Source organism: Pteropus medius, unplaced genomic scaffold (genome assembly GCF_902729225.1).
Source record: "Pteropus medius unplaced genomic scaffold, Ma_sr-lr_union100, whole genome shotgun sequence".
Classification (NCBI taxonomy): Eukaryota; Metazoa; Chordata; class Mammalia; order Chiroptera; family Pteropodidae; genus Pteropus; species Pteropus medius.
Genome location: NW_024346062.1, coordinates 5,764,351 through 5,779,750, shown reverse-complemented (window position 1 = coordinate 5,779,750; position 15,400 = coordinate 5,764,351). Strand labels below are relative to the sequence as shown.

Sequence of the window (15,400 nt, the reverse complement as noted above, 5' to 3'; positions counted from 1 at the left end):
GGGCACTTCTCTGATTGAGATGAACATCTATTGTAAGCAGAGAATTAATGAAAGTTGAGGAAAAATTGAGAAAAGTATGTTGGTGTCCTGTATAAATCTAAAGTAGAACAAGGCAGTGTACAATATGTATAAAACAGAGGCAAGTCAAAGACTTCACATTATTACAGCCTCCAGGCCCAATAAGTCAAAAGATTTTTTTTTTCAGTTACCAAAAGTTACATAATTTTAAAGACCACAACGTGTGACTTCTCTACCATCTTTCCATACCTTTCTTTGTTAAGTATAATATATATATAAAATATATATATATATATATGTATATATATATATATATATATATATATATTCACTGTTTAAGGAATTTTTATTAAACCAAGGATTTTATAATCCAAATTACGTTTCTTTGCTCAGTTATCAATTTTGTTATTTTAAACAGAAGTGACATTCTGAGCTTTTCCACAGTAAAGAATTGCAAAATTAAATAAAGGAATGCTTTAAATGTTTGTACTTTGCTGAAAATTCATTTTTTCAGGATCTATAAAACATTAGTTTGTTTTTATATTTTAGTATTTTTTGTGGGTTTTTGTTGTTTTTAAATCAATAAGTAATCTAGGACTAGCATTATATATGCTAGACCTGGCATTTGCTCAGTACATAAGGTTCAACTTTTCCTGTTCTTTTTAAATTTATTTTATATTTTGCAATTTTTTTCCCATAATATTTAAGTTTTTCAATGTTTAGATATTTTTCTTCAGTGAAGCACGAGTTTCTTTTCGTGGTCCTTGATCAATTTTAAGCAGTTGGAACACCAGTGGCACTTTTAACTGCTTTCTGGGCAGTCTCCTTAGCTTGGTGGGCTTGTAGTACAGCTACAGCTTCATCGCCTTTAGAACAGAGAGACTATGGAGACTCAAGCATATGAAGAAGTTCTGAATTACCAATCTCCAACAACAGTCCAGTGATTTTACCAGCAAAGTAGGGTGCATGGCTTTAATTAGAGGAAACAGCTGTTTACCCAACATTTGCTTTTGCTCTTGAGGAAGGGCAGATGCCAACATGGAAGCAGTCAAAGGCTCCTGACCTTGTACATGAACAGCAGGCTGCTGTATGGTAACTTGTGGCTGTGCATTAAGATGTTGTTGAGGATTGCGAACTCCTGCAGCATATTTATACTGTAGAACGGTGTGGACAGCAGGAGTAGCCACGGTTGCAGCAGCTGCAGGACATGGATCCATTGTCTGTGTTGATGTGTTAGCAACATGCTATGTTGACATGACTCGTGGAACCTGTGAAGAAGCTGGTCTCATAGTACTAAATGGTGGTCTAGGAGCAGCTAGACGGATAGCACCAGGCATATTTCGGAATGGATGAGGTCTGGCACCCTGAGCTGTCCAGCAAGGACTTGGTCTTAGTTGAGCAATTTGGCTAGAAGGATAATATTCAGCACAGTTCTGAGTCTGTGGGATAGATGCCATGAAATAACCCTGAAGAAGGTGCTGGCTCGTAACGGTTGATTGACAAGTATAATATATTTTTAATAAAGAGTGGCCACATGGTATCACTACATAGATCCCTTGTTTTGTCCCCACAGCTTGGTAGTAGGAGTGATGTGTTTGGCCCCTATAGCTAAAAGAACACCTGAGTTAGGCCTGACATTAAAGGAAACAAAGGGAAGGCTCTCAGGGCTCCAGAGGGAGATGCACAAAGTTCTTGAAAGTGTTGTTCAGAGATTGTCAGAGGCAGTAAAAGGCAGGAAAGTCAGATTTTAAAAGTTCTGTTTGAAAATATTTAACTTTGTAAAGTGGAAAACTTCCTTATTTTCAATTACTTTTTCTTGTAGCATTTAGAGCAGTACAGACCTCTTAAGAACTAGAGAACATTACTTGACAAATTTTGTTATATAATTTCAAAAAGTTATTGAACCAATACTTTTCCAATTTAGAGAAAGAGAATAGGTGATGCATATGTTCAGGATACTATCACGAAGTAACTTTAACATCCTCGTTTTCAGAAATAAAGCTATTTTGAGGAAATAAATTTACATACATTATGGATTTTTCCCCCTCTTCAAACAAAAGTTATGCTTTAGTTTTACCAAGAACTAATCATCCATCTCAGTTCTGGAAATGAGAATCTGATGATGGCCAGGAGCTTATCAGGTGATGTAAAGAACCCTCATAAAATGATATTGATCACTTTTTTATCCAAAAGGCATACATATTTTTTCTTCATTAATTCAGTTTAAGTATTTTTATTTAATATCCTGGGTCCCCTCTCAACATGCATAACTGAGTGCAATTTCAAATGAGAGTTAAACATTGTATGGCCCAAAGGAAGTTTTAGACTTACTTCAGTGATGAGTAGTCAGTTTAAGAAGCATATATTTGATGTAATCTTATTGTAAATCAAAAAGGAGACATAAAAATTAACGTGATCTTTTCATAGAGCCCGCTAATTCAGTGGAAACAGTTTATGTTAATCTATGCATACACTTTAAGTTTTCTATTTTTTAAATGTCTCAATCATTTTAAGATTATTTTAACAAAAGGAAAGTATGAAATTATTCAGTGTTACATGTGATTCCAATTAATTTTGATTTCAGGGTTTTATAGCATCTTTTTTTGGCCCAAGGCCTCTGAGAAGTATTATATCCTCTCCTTATGGCTCAGTAAAGTGTAATTCTCAAAGCTGAAGAGTAGATGGAAATGAGGGACATGCAATATAAAAATAATAATAATAATTATTATTATTATTATAACAATTACTATTATTATTAAAAATGAAAAGACCCAGACGTAATTTTGTTACATCCATCTAGAGTCTTGCCAATAAAGCTAAACCTTCACTAAAAGTGCTTAGATTTCCTGTGATTATTTAATGAAAGACAATACAGTAATCGATGCTTTTGAAAAAACACAGGAAAAAATATTTTAAAAGGAGATTCAATAAATTATCTTTAAAATTTCACAGTATTCAATGGTTTAAATTTTGTAAGAGTCAGTTTACTTGGCACATTATTGTCTAGAATGTTATTTTTATTGGTTTAGATCTAGTTGCCTAATATATTAGTTTCTTTTTGCTATGTAACAAATTACCACAGCTAAAAGCTTTAGCAGCTTAAAACATCTTAGATTTATTATCTTCCAGTTTCTGTGGGTCAAGAATGAGGGTACAGGTCAGCTGAATCTTACTAGACTGATCAGTGTGTTCGTATCTGGCCTGAGATATTCATCTGTCACTCAGGATCCTCTCTCAGATCACTCATTGTTGGTGGAATGTATCTTCATTCCCCATCTTTGACTTAAAGTTTTGATCTTCTCTGATGGTTGGCTGCCCTTATCTAACAATGAAAATCAGCATATCCGAGTTCCTATTTGCTATATATTCTAAGAAGAGCATATGTTCTAATATTTCAAACAGTCCGTTTTCAAAAATCCTCTCTCCAAAACTTATTTCCCTGATATTTCCCCACTTGCCCAGAGGGTGTGAAAATGATAACAAAAATGTCTAGGTCTTTATTATTTTAGTTCTTTCTTCTAAATTTTACTTTCTTTGATTCATTTCAACACTGTAGACTCTGACTTTTTTTCTCCTTTTCAACACTTTTCCTATTTTTTGTTCTTGTTTTAAATAGTGAGCATATCAGAAAATGTATTATTTGCCACAACTAACCTGCAAAGTAACAGTAGCTTAAACAAGATAGTTTATTTCTTTCTTTCACAGAAAAAAAAAGATCTAGTGATCATTCACCACTGAGATTGTGGATATACAAGCCTTAAGGACCCAGATTCTTTTATTTTTCTCTTTATTATTCCTAATGTTTTCCTTATATCTTTGAATAATGGGAATAAACATAGATTTTTTAAGGGAGTTGCTAGCACAAATGCATAGCAAGTCCTTAGCAACTCCTTTGTGAATGAATAAACAGAAGGATTCAAAAAGTTAATAGTTTTCTTGAAGTATTTAACCAAATATTAGCATCAGGTGGTTTTGACAGTAGCAGGTATCTGGTTTGAAAAAATAAATTAGCCTTAGTATATTAATAAATATATTTAAAGTGTAAAACTGTCATGCTTTGCAGACTAAAAATGAAAATATCATCCTTTTTTTGTTCAATCTGTAGTTATAATTACAAGGTAATGATTATTTCTTGAATTTGCATTTTCTTTCAGTATTCTGATGAATACATCAGTATTGGATAAAGATATTCTCATTAAAAGTAGATGAGTGAATTTAAATTATGCATGCCTTATTTTTAACTATTGTCTTTCCTCATCCTAATCTATACTTACTGATCCAATGCCATATATGTGAAATAGTCATAGCTACTAGACATTGATCTTTACATTGTTCTTGTTTGAATTTTACATTAACATCTTACATTCAATAAACCAACGAGGAATAATTTTGATTGTTGAAAGGTTTATTAGTTAATATAATTATTTTAAGAAAATTAAGAAAAAACTCTTCAAATCAGGTATCTTTTGCATCAACTTAAATTTATGTATATTTGTACAATACATAGTGACCTTTTGGTTTTTTAAAATAATGTGTTAAATCTCCTATTCCATCTGCAATTGTGTAAAATTAGCAACATGAAAAAAAATAAGACCTGGATATTTTGCATTTCAAATTATAATACTCTTTAGAATATATCTGCAAGATAGGTCTAAAAAAATCCTACATCATCTCTAGAAATTCTGTAAATTCTTTAGGGTACCAATAAATAGGACAGTGAGCTTTGTTTTTCTTACAAGAATTTCAGGTGGTTCACTTAGTATTTTTCTACACAGTGTACAACTTGAGTATCTGTGCTCGAAATGCCTAATATTTGAGTTTTATATCTCTTCTTTTCTAATCTAAAATCAAAGAAAATAATTAGTGGAATACAAAGAGAGAAAAGACAGTAAAAAAATACTGTTTGACAAAAGAAACCCTTATTTTTTCAAAGAAAAACTAAGATGCTTATGTAAGATGCTTATTTTCTATATCCTATATATAATTTTCTTCATAAAGGATTTGCATGATTGGAAACATTTCTTTAGTCCAGCAGTGGAAGGCTCAGTGCATTAAAAATGAGACATTCCTTTACTAATAAATACATTTTATTTTATTGCTCCCTTCTAATACACCTACAAGGTATACATACAAAAACTCAGCAATTACAAATGTATGCATGACGAGTATATGAGTACAATTTGAGAGAAATTTTGATAAGTTGACATTTGAGGAAAATTTTTTGTCAACACAAAAACTAAATGTATATGTTAAACAAATTTTAAAAATGCTTTTAATTTTTAAAATTATATAATATACACTAAAAGATAGAAATTGTTTTTATTTTACAACATTCTTTCAGACATATTCTATAAAATAAAACATTATCCCAAATTTATAGAAAACTAGTATAGACTATCAAGTTAAATCTTAAGAAAATATCAGTTTCTAAATAGGAAATTCTTAGAAAAAGGCATAACATTTTAAAGTGATGAAAAGTAATTGAAATCAACATAGCTACATACTGAGAATGACATGAGAATCTCATTTTTATGTCAAATAAAGCCCTTATGGGGCTTATTTTATGCAATCTGCTTTGTATTCTCTAGCTGCCAACATTTTATTTCAACAGCCAATTGGTTCTAATTGAGAGATGTCCTTAGCTTACCCTTCTAGCCTATGGGTTAATTTAATTTGTTACAAGTCTATATGGAGCTATCCTATTCATAATCCTATATATTCAGAACTTTGATTCATGATTTGAATTAGAATCTGAAATGGGAAAGGCTTCTACACAATTTCAGTGCCTGAATACTGTAGGGGCAGCTCAGTTAAGCACTGGAACTTGCGCTTTCAAAATAGTCATCAAAATGCCAATTATTTGATCCAATAAACAGCAAGCAGAGACAGGAAAATTATTCATATGAGAAGCAAGTCTGATGAAAGTCTATTTACAGAATAGAACAATAAAAAATCTGCAGTAGACCTTTGCACAAAATCCTCAGTAGATTCATATAGTCAGTAGTTCATACAAATTGGAATTTTTCAGCATTCGAAAATCACTTCAACAACAAAATCAATCCTTTTGAAGGTTTTTATTCTCTTCTTTGGTTTTAAGACTTCTTCATCCACCCATCTATTTTTATTTTTCATAATGTATCCTTTTATAAGATTACCTTTCTAAATGTTTTCTAGAATATTCACTTACTCGTTTCTCCTGTCATCTCTTGACAGCCCATTTACCACATTTCTGCATGCCGTTCTTTATTTTTTGCATATATGTTCCATTGTATACTTTGTACACAGCACAAAGCATATGAAATTTTATTAATAAATAATTCTGAATTTATTAAGGAAAAATTTTATTAATAAATAATTCTGAATTTATTAAGGAAATAAATGTACTTTTAGCCTTGTAAAATTTTGGTCAGACTCCAGTTTTGGTTAGAACATATCCCTCGTGTCTTTAAAAACTTTTATTTTCCAATTGAATATATCCTCATTCATTATATATATATACATTTTTATGTGTTTATGAAGGAATTTTATCAATAAAATTTCAGATGATTTTTAGAAATAAAAATTAGTTTTGTAGCTCCACTCCCTACCAGAGAATCCACTGAAACTCTTGTCTCTCTTTGAGGCCCCACTCTCCCTCATCCCTAAATATTTCAGAAATTTATTAGGATCTAATTGATACTTGCTAACAAGTTCTCTTAACTACCATTGGCTTGGAAATTTCCTTTCTGCTCTGCCTGTGGGTGTTCTGATAGTCACATAAGTGTACCTTTAGTGCTGCTAGTGCTTGTCAAAACAAGGCATTTATTCCCTTTACCTTCAAAATCACCAACATTGCCTGTCAACTTTGGTGTCAATTCATGCTAGATTCCTTAAAACCACTTAGAGCAAAAGACACTCATCGAAAGTGCCACTCACTAAAAGTGCCACTGCTATCTAAATATACTGCCTGAAACTACAACATTACTGTGCCAAATTCTCATTGATTGTGGTCGCTGTTTCCTGAACCAATATATTCATTAATACCACTAGCTGTCTAGCTTTTATTGTAAATTGTACTGTGTTAATACCAGGTAACACTTAATCCTGTCTGATGAAGAAACAGCAATCTTTAAATTTCACCTTAGTTTTACTGTCTTATAGCAATTAGGATTCATATATGCAATCCATGAAGGCTGACTAGGTGATTAAGCCAAAACAAAACAAACAAACAAACAAACAAAACTTACAAGAATATGGGGCAGCTCTCAGAATTTGTGAGAAACTTGGAGAACAAGGCTCAAGGCTGCATTCCTCCCCTCCCCTGAAATCCAAAGCAACACTAAAAATTTATCTTTAAGAAATATATTCTTCCTGTTGCTGAGTAGAACTCTATGCTAGAGGTTTCCATAGCTTCCATTTATGCAAAAGCAACAAAACTTTGTAGCTACTTTAAGAGAAGGGCAGGGGGAAGGTGACGGGGAGAGAGAAAGAGAGAAGAAGGGAAGGGAAAGAAAAAGGAGAAGAGAAAAAGAGATCTCCATTCCTTGTTCACATCAGCATGTTAGTCCAATGTATGTGCCTGCTTAATTAGTAGAGCTTAGGTCATATGCCTGTGCCTTAGGTGCAAAGGAAGGTGAGCTGAGAAAGTAAGTTGATGGTGCATTTTTTTGGTTTGTTTTTAGCTTGTAGAGGTTGAAGTATTTATTGCTCTCTCACCAATACTCATCAACTTGGACATTAACAAACATAAAACAACATTCAAAGATTGTGTAGCCAAAAGAAATAACAAACAATATATACAAAAATATGTGAAGCATCTTCTCTGTTGGTCTCCCTGTGTTTTCAGTGGTTGACAGAGATAGTATGTGAAAACAGATATTTTCACCTAGACTTGACAAAGTTGCCTATTTAGTGGTGGAGGGGTAATCAGAGTTATAGGCTCAATATTTTACTCAAAATTACCCATTTCATATCATGCTAAATCATTGCTTGTAGAACTAATCAGGTGCTCCATCCTCTCTTTACTTATAATGAGTTCTTTCTCCACAGACTTCAGATTTTATTTTGTCCAAATTGTCTTTTGGTGTGTTCTTCACTCAGTAGTGCTACATATATAGCCAAATAATAAAGTGAGTGAGCTTAAATTTAAGTGTACTCTGTTGTATATGATATCATGGTGATAATTATTTAGGTATTTTCCATGACTAAAATACCCATTACATGGGTGGAAGGGTAAATTCTTGGTATGTATTTTGTGTATTTTCTTCATTTATAGTCTCTCACTTCTTCCAGGAATGTAGACAAAACAAAATTCTGTGTGTGTGTAAGAAATTATTAGAGGCAACTTTTTTTTTAGGGGCAACTTTATTATTAGTTCATTCTAAGTAGCTGTTGAGATGCAAGCAGTTTTAACTGTTCCCAAGCTGTTTTAACTGTGAGTAATTATAGATGTTAAGAACAAAGAAAGAAAGAGAAATAGGAAAAAGTACCCACAGAGGTAGTTATTAACAACCAGCTCAACTTATCAGCTATATTCCATGAAATTTAGGGGTTGCTATAATGAAACAATTTGACATTTCAGAGTGCTTATCTTTATATTGAAAATGAGGAAGCATAAGGTGAGAATGTCCAACTTAGGATAAAGAAGAGAGCGTAGTCATTACATTTAATCTTACTGTAGATCTTTGCCCCATCCAAACTAATCAGTTGACAGGGATGTTTATTTAGCTCACTTGGTTGTAAATAGTACTTGTCTATCTTAGTCTTCTGTTATACATAGCAAGTTTTTAACACAGTGCTAGAACTAAGAGTTTCATGATACCACTTTCCACTTTTGAAATTTCTTGCCTATCCCAAATTTCAATGAAAATGGATTCTTTTCTCAAAATGAGATCTATATTTAACAACTGGTAAGCTTTTCCTCATCATCTTAGGTTAGGAATAGAAGTAGCAAGGTCAGTTGTACAGCAGGACTAAAAATAGTTGGAAGACTTAAATCTAAAATAGTTTCTTCTACATGTGATAGGATACAGATTAAAGAAGGAAATAGAATCCCAAAGTAATATAGAAAACACAGGAACTGGTGAAATTGTTCAGAGAACATCACTTAGAGTCCAGGTCTTCTAAGAGAGTAATTTACCACTCCTGAGGAGCATATTTATATTTATCTACTCATCCTTTAGGAATTCACTGTATACCATGAGGTGTGTCCTATGAGAAATATTGGCCTGAGGATTCCATCCACTGTACATCTTCTTCAAGGAACATCCAAATGAGCCATCAGTTTTTTGTGCAGATGCCTATATTTCCTGGGATACCTACATGTTTTAATTTCATGTTGGTTTTTAACTTTTGCAGGGCCTAAGGCAGAAGTAGAAATGGAAGTTCATGAACCATAAGTCTAAATATTTAAAAGTCATAAATCAAGTTAATAAAATGTTAATAAATTATTTTGAAAAGATATAATTCCCTAAAGACCTAAAAATCCATATTCCAACTCGAAAGTCTTGGACTGTTGGGGTTCTACAACAGACAATGAAAAGTACAGACACTTGTTCTTTGCCTACTCCTGACTCTTTCCTATTCCTGCTACATGCATGTCTGTACACCCAGGAAAAACCCTGTTTCAGTAGGGTCCCCAGATAGTTGGAGCATGGTGGATAAGAGGAATACTGCAGGTTTCTCATTAAAAGTGTAGAGACATATTTGATGGAAGGCGAAAGTGGGGACTTCCAAACTGTAGGGCTTAAGACAGGCCCCTCTTCCTGGGTATAAGGATAGTGTTACTGAATATGAAATGACTCACTGCTAGAAGATAAAGATGTAACTTAACAAAAGAAAGGTCACTATTTGGCTTATACTCTAAAAAACAATTATAAGAACATCTGTGATGCTAGAACAAAAAGAAAAGGAGATAAAGTGAGATTCTAATATATCATTCTTATATAAGGTAACTAACTGCTAAATTAAAGATTGTAATGGAGACACTGAGCAGCATATTGATATTGGAGAAAGTAGAATTAGTTAAGAAGAGTACAACTGAGGAATTATTCTAGAATTTTGAGAAAAAAATAAGATGAATGAAAACATGAGACACATGAGGAACTAAGAGATAGTTGAGAATATTAAATATGTGTAGATAGAGATATGTAGAGTTATTAAAATAATTAGCATTTTACTTATTGTAGAACACTGAGTAAATGAAAATAATAAAATCATCATTTCTTTGAATAAGGTTTTGTTTTAATTAAATATATTTGTATCTGCACCACAAATCCTTAGTCATCTAGTGGACATAATCATACATTAGCATTATCTTCTTGAGACAGCCTGGACATTGAACCTAATTTTTTAAAAAAAGTTTGACAGTTATATAGGAATAAGAAAAATCTACCCAGCATACAACAATCAAAATAACTTTTTCTTTTTTTTTTTACTTAATGGAGATCACTACCCAAAGCCATTTCAGCGTGTGTTCAGGGAATAAAATTCAGTGTTTACTAAACCACATGTAGTTCAATTAGCAACTTTATAGTCAATTGACAACTTTCTCTAAATAAAACTATACTTTTTGCTTTTCTATGCTGTTTGCATTCTGTGTGACATTTCAATTACTTCACAGGCACTTATTAAAATCATAGAAATAAAAAATACATATCTAGATGAAGATATTATATATATATTGATGGGTAAACTATTCTAGATGAACTCAATAATGGAGATGGTAGAGTACTATTTTATTTTAATGTAAAATAAATATTAAGTCATTCATATTTTTAACACTAACTACTTTTTTTTTTATCTAGGAATTTGTACAGTGCCTAGTTTATTATATCTTTCCAACATATTAGGAAAGCAAACATTCATATTACCACTGTCTTGATCTCTGGTGCTGTTTTTACATTTACAAAGTAGAAGTTTTAGTAACACAAAAGTAATTTTACATTTTAAAATCTTGAAAAAAATATTATTTTAGAGAAAAGTGAATACCTAATATGAAGGAATGAATCTTCTTTTCTGGAAAGAAACCAAGTATAATATTAATGATGTTTCAGTGGTGTTTTTATACATAGACTATGTTTTTTTGATCAGCAGGAGACCTCTTCATGGTCAACAACATATAAGAAAAAAATCAAATGTAATTTAAATATATATATATTTATATAACATTATTTATGTAATATATAATATTATATATTATATTACATTATATATAATATTACATAAATATATAATATTACATAAATATATATAATATATAATATTACATATATATACATATACATACATATAATATTACATATATATATATATATATATATATATATATATATATATATATATAATGTTATATAAATACAATTCTCTTACCTGCTGGGAAAAATATTTTTTATATTGGCAGATCTTAAAACTTTCTGAATATATAATTCCTTTTCTAACTCTTTGTGCATTGTACTATCACTTTGCAATTATTTTCCCTTTACAAGATACTAGTTTAACATCACTCTACCACAGTTGTGAATTCTAGAAGCTTCATAGAGCCATTAGAACAGTGTTCCAGGTTTCTTCAGTTATATATTTGACATGAATGAATCTAGCAGTGCAGCATCTAATGGTAGTTAGAATATATGAACTAAAGTCTAATGTTGAATTACAAGTGCCAATTCTCGGTAGGGCATATTCTTTTTTGAGGGGATGGGCACTATTGTAGCATATTTAAAGAACATAATAGTAAATCTTTATTAAAATTTGCATTTAATTATATACACATTTATTAAATTTGAAAAAACATAAAGCAGTGTGGCAAAGAGCAATATAAATTTTATTTACTGAATTTTAGAATCTTCAAGAATTTTATGTAGGTCAGATTTTGAGCTTTTCTCTTCAATATCTTATTTACTTTCACTAAAAATGCAAATAACATCACCTGTGTCATGTCAATAACCATGAGTATTAATTGGCTTTAGTCAACTGAATTATGGGAAATATGGGATGACAACCAAGGCTAATAGTTCCTAGTATTACAATATTAATCAATAGAGGGAATATCCCTACAATTACTATATACATTGAAAAGAGAATAAGGAAATATCGGGCCCATCAATTGAGCAATGGAGATGAATGAGACTAATTTTTTAAAAGATATATTTCTAAAACTCACTTAAGAAAGAAGTAACAAAAATGGTCCTATATTGAAAAAAGAAACTGAATTTGTAGTTAAAACTCTTCTAAAAAGAAATCTTCAGGCCCAGATGGATTAAACATTGATTTTTATCAAATATTTAAGAATAAACTAACACTAATTCTACATAATCTCTTCTAGAAAGTTAAGAAGAAGAATAATTTTACAACACATTGTGTGAGCCTACCATTCATTATTCTTAATACCAAAACAAGACAACGATATTACAAGAACAATAAAATCTCTAATGTCCCTCATGAACAAAGATGCAAATATATTTAACAAAATTTTAGCAAATTTAATCAGTAATATGTAAAAATAAAAGCATAAACCATGAGGAGTTTATCACAGGAAAACAAGGCTCATTCAATATTCAATAATCAATGTTATTAATCATATTTAGAGACTTAAGAAGAAAAAAATATGATTTCATAAGGTGCAGGAAACCATTTGACAGAATTCTAAACTATTCATGATTAAAGCTTTCGTTAACTAGTTATAAAATGGAATTTTCTTAATCTGTTAAAACTTACAGATTACAAAACTTATAAAACTTACAAAAAACTTACAGCTACTAACATACTTAATGAAAGATAGAATGAATTTTTCCTAAGATTGGGAACAAGAGAAAGATGTCCTCTCACCACTACTATATGACAAGCCAGCCCATTAAAGCAAGAAAAAGAAATAAAATGCATACACATCAGAAAAGAATGATTAAATTGATCTCTCTTCATAAGTGACATAATTTTCTGTGTAAAATAGTTTAAAAAATTCACAAAGGAATCTCTCTAAACTAATAAATTAATTGAGCAAAGCTGAGTGTAAACATAGAAAAATTAATTGGATTTCTATGTACTTGTAGTGAATAAGTAGAATTCACAACAGGAAAAAAATAATAATGGCATCAAAATTTTTGAAATATTAGGTAAAAATCTAACAAAATATGTGCAGGATCTGTATATTCAAAACTATGAAATATGTGCAAAATCTGTGTATTGGAAACTATAAAAGACTGACATACTTTTTTCTTATATTAGAGATATATACCATGTTCATGTATTGGAAGCAGTAGAAGAGATCAAACTACTGATTCATGCAACAGTATGCATGAAACTTAAATATATTTTGATAAGTTCAAATAGCCCAATACAAAAGGCTAAGTCCTGTATGTTCCTATTTACATAACACTCTGAAACTGGTAAAACTATGGGAATAAGAAAAGATCGGTGTTTGCCAGGAGTTGGTTGGTGGTGATGAGAGGTAGCATGGGGGAATTTTTGGTGCAAACTATTCTGCATGGAAGTGAGTGGTGGATACATGACTCTATGTGCTTGTCAAAATCCATAGACCTGTACAACACAAAATGTGAATTTTGTTGTGTGAAACATCTAAAATTTCAACCAGGATGTTGGGAGATTTTAGGATTGCTATGGACTCAATTGCGTACCCTTAAAATTCATATGCTGAAGCCTAACCCCCAAAATGACTGTATTTGGAGTATTGCAGTAATTAAGGTTCGATAAGGTCATCTGAGTAGGCTCTTAATCGGATAGCATTAGTTGTCTTTGTAAGAAGAGATATTAGAGAGCTTCCTCTCCACCATGTGGGAATACAGCAAGAAAGGTGCAATCTGCAAGCCAGGAATAAATCTCTCATAAGAAACTAAATCCACTAGCACATTGGCTTGGACTTCTCAGTCTCCAGACTGAGAGAAAATACATTGTTGTTGTTTAAGCCACCCTATCCATGGTATTTTGTTATGGCAGCCTGAGATGATTAATACAAAGCAGCCTGAGCTGACTAATACCAGGACTGGACAAGTGACTCTAACTGTATTACAAATGAACTAAATAACCACATCGAAGGAGATAGAAAAGAAAGAGCTAATATAAGTGACATGGGAAAACTGTTTTGACTGGATACCAGAAGGCAAAAAGAACTTTATACAAACAATTTACCAATTTTGTCTAGTTGGTTATTATGTTTTCTTCACAGAGGTATGGCTTCAGAATTCTAAAAGTAATTTTTACTATAAATCAAGATCGAACAATTCGTAAATATATTATAGATAAAGAGAATTAAATTTGTTACTGTAAGGAAATAAAATTAACAAGTAATGAAATGGAGAAAGCTAGAATGAACCTACTGCTACTGAATTGGAGTACGAGTTGTTTATGGGTATACATATATATATACCCATAAACATACACACACACACATACACACACATACATATATATGCATATATATATATTTATATATATTTAGAGGAAACTATAGAGAAATAATTATAGAAATATACATGTATGTTTGGGCATGGTTAGCTTTATTCATTCAGAAGTGTTAGAAGCAATGACCCTACCTAGCACCCAGATAATGGTTTCTAAACACCATTTTCTAATAAAAGAAACCAGGGATCCTTGAAGAACTAATCATTCTGGGGCTGGTATAAGGGAAATATAAGAAAAACCTGGAGCATCTTGTAGATTCCATAAGGTAAGTAAGTCCTATGTAAGAAAGGGGGAGGCAGGGAAGGAGAAAAGGAAGGTAAGAAAGGGAAAAAAAGGGAGGAAAGAAAAGGAAGGGGTAGGAATTTATTGAAAGAGCACAATAAACAAACAAACAAATAAACAAATAAATAAATGGAGGGAGAGAGGGAAGGAGAGAGAGAAAGAAATAGAAATGTTATTGGACTATGACCCCAAGAACATATAATCCAAAGAACAATAAATATCCATGTGTCTATATTGCTATAAATAAATAAAAAATGAGGAAGAACAGCAACACTTCCTTACAGAAGCATTCCAATGAACAATGTAGAAGCAATAGGGAATTAGAAAATCATTGTAAAGCAAGAGTAATGACTGCCACAGACAAGATCTATTGATGGATGTTAAAATTGGTGTATGAAAGTTTAAGTTGAAACAAGATATTTGTGTAATTTGAAAGTCTGTCTCCCATAATATTTAATGCTTATAAAAGGAAAAATTAAGAATTTTGTTACAGAGAATCCTGATAGACATCACTTAAGTGGTCACAATTAATATTACCAGTAATAAGTCATAATAATACTATGTACCCCATGACTTTATGCAATGAGGTCATATTACCCCTGTGATATTTTCCCTAAAATGCATTATCTCATTTTAATAATATAAAACACCAAGCAAACCTATACAGAAAACTTCTGCAAAATAATTGTTTAATGTTCTTCTGAAG

General features: G+C 31.4%; 1 pseudogene; it reads right to left on the bottom strand.

The window, feature by feature from the left end:
* Positions 1-704: 704 nt before the first annotated feature.
* Positions 705-1,554, bottom strand: LOC120612587 (polyadenylate-binding protein 1-like; annotated as a pseudogene).
* Between the last annotated feature and the right edge of the window lie 13,846 nt (positions 1,555-15,400).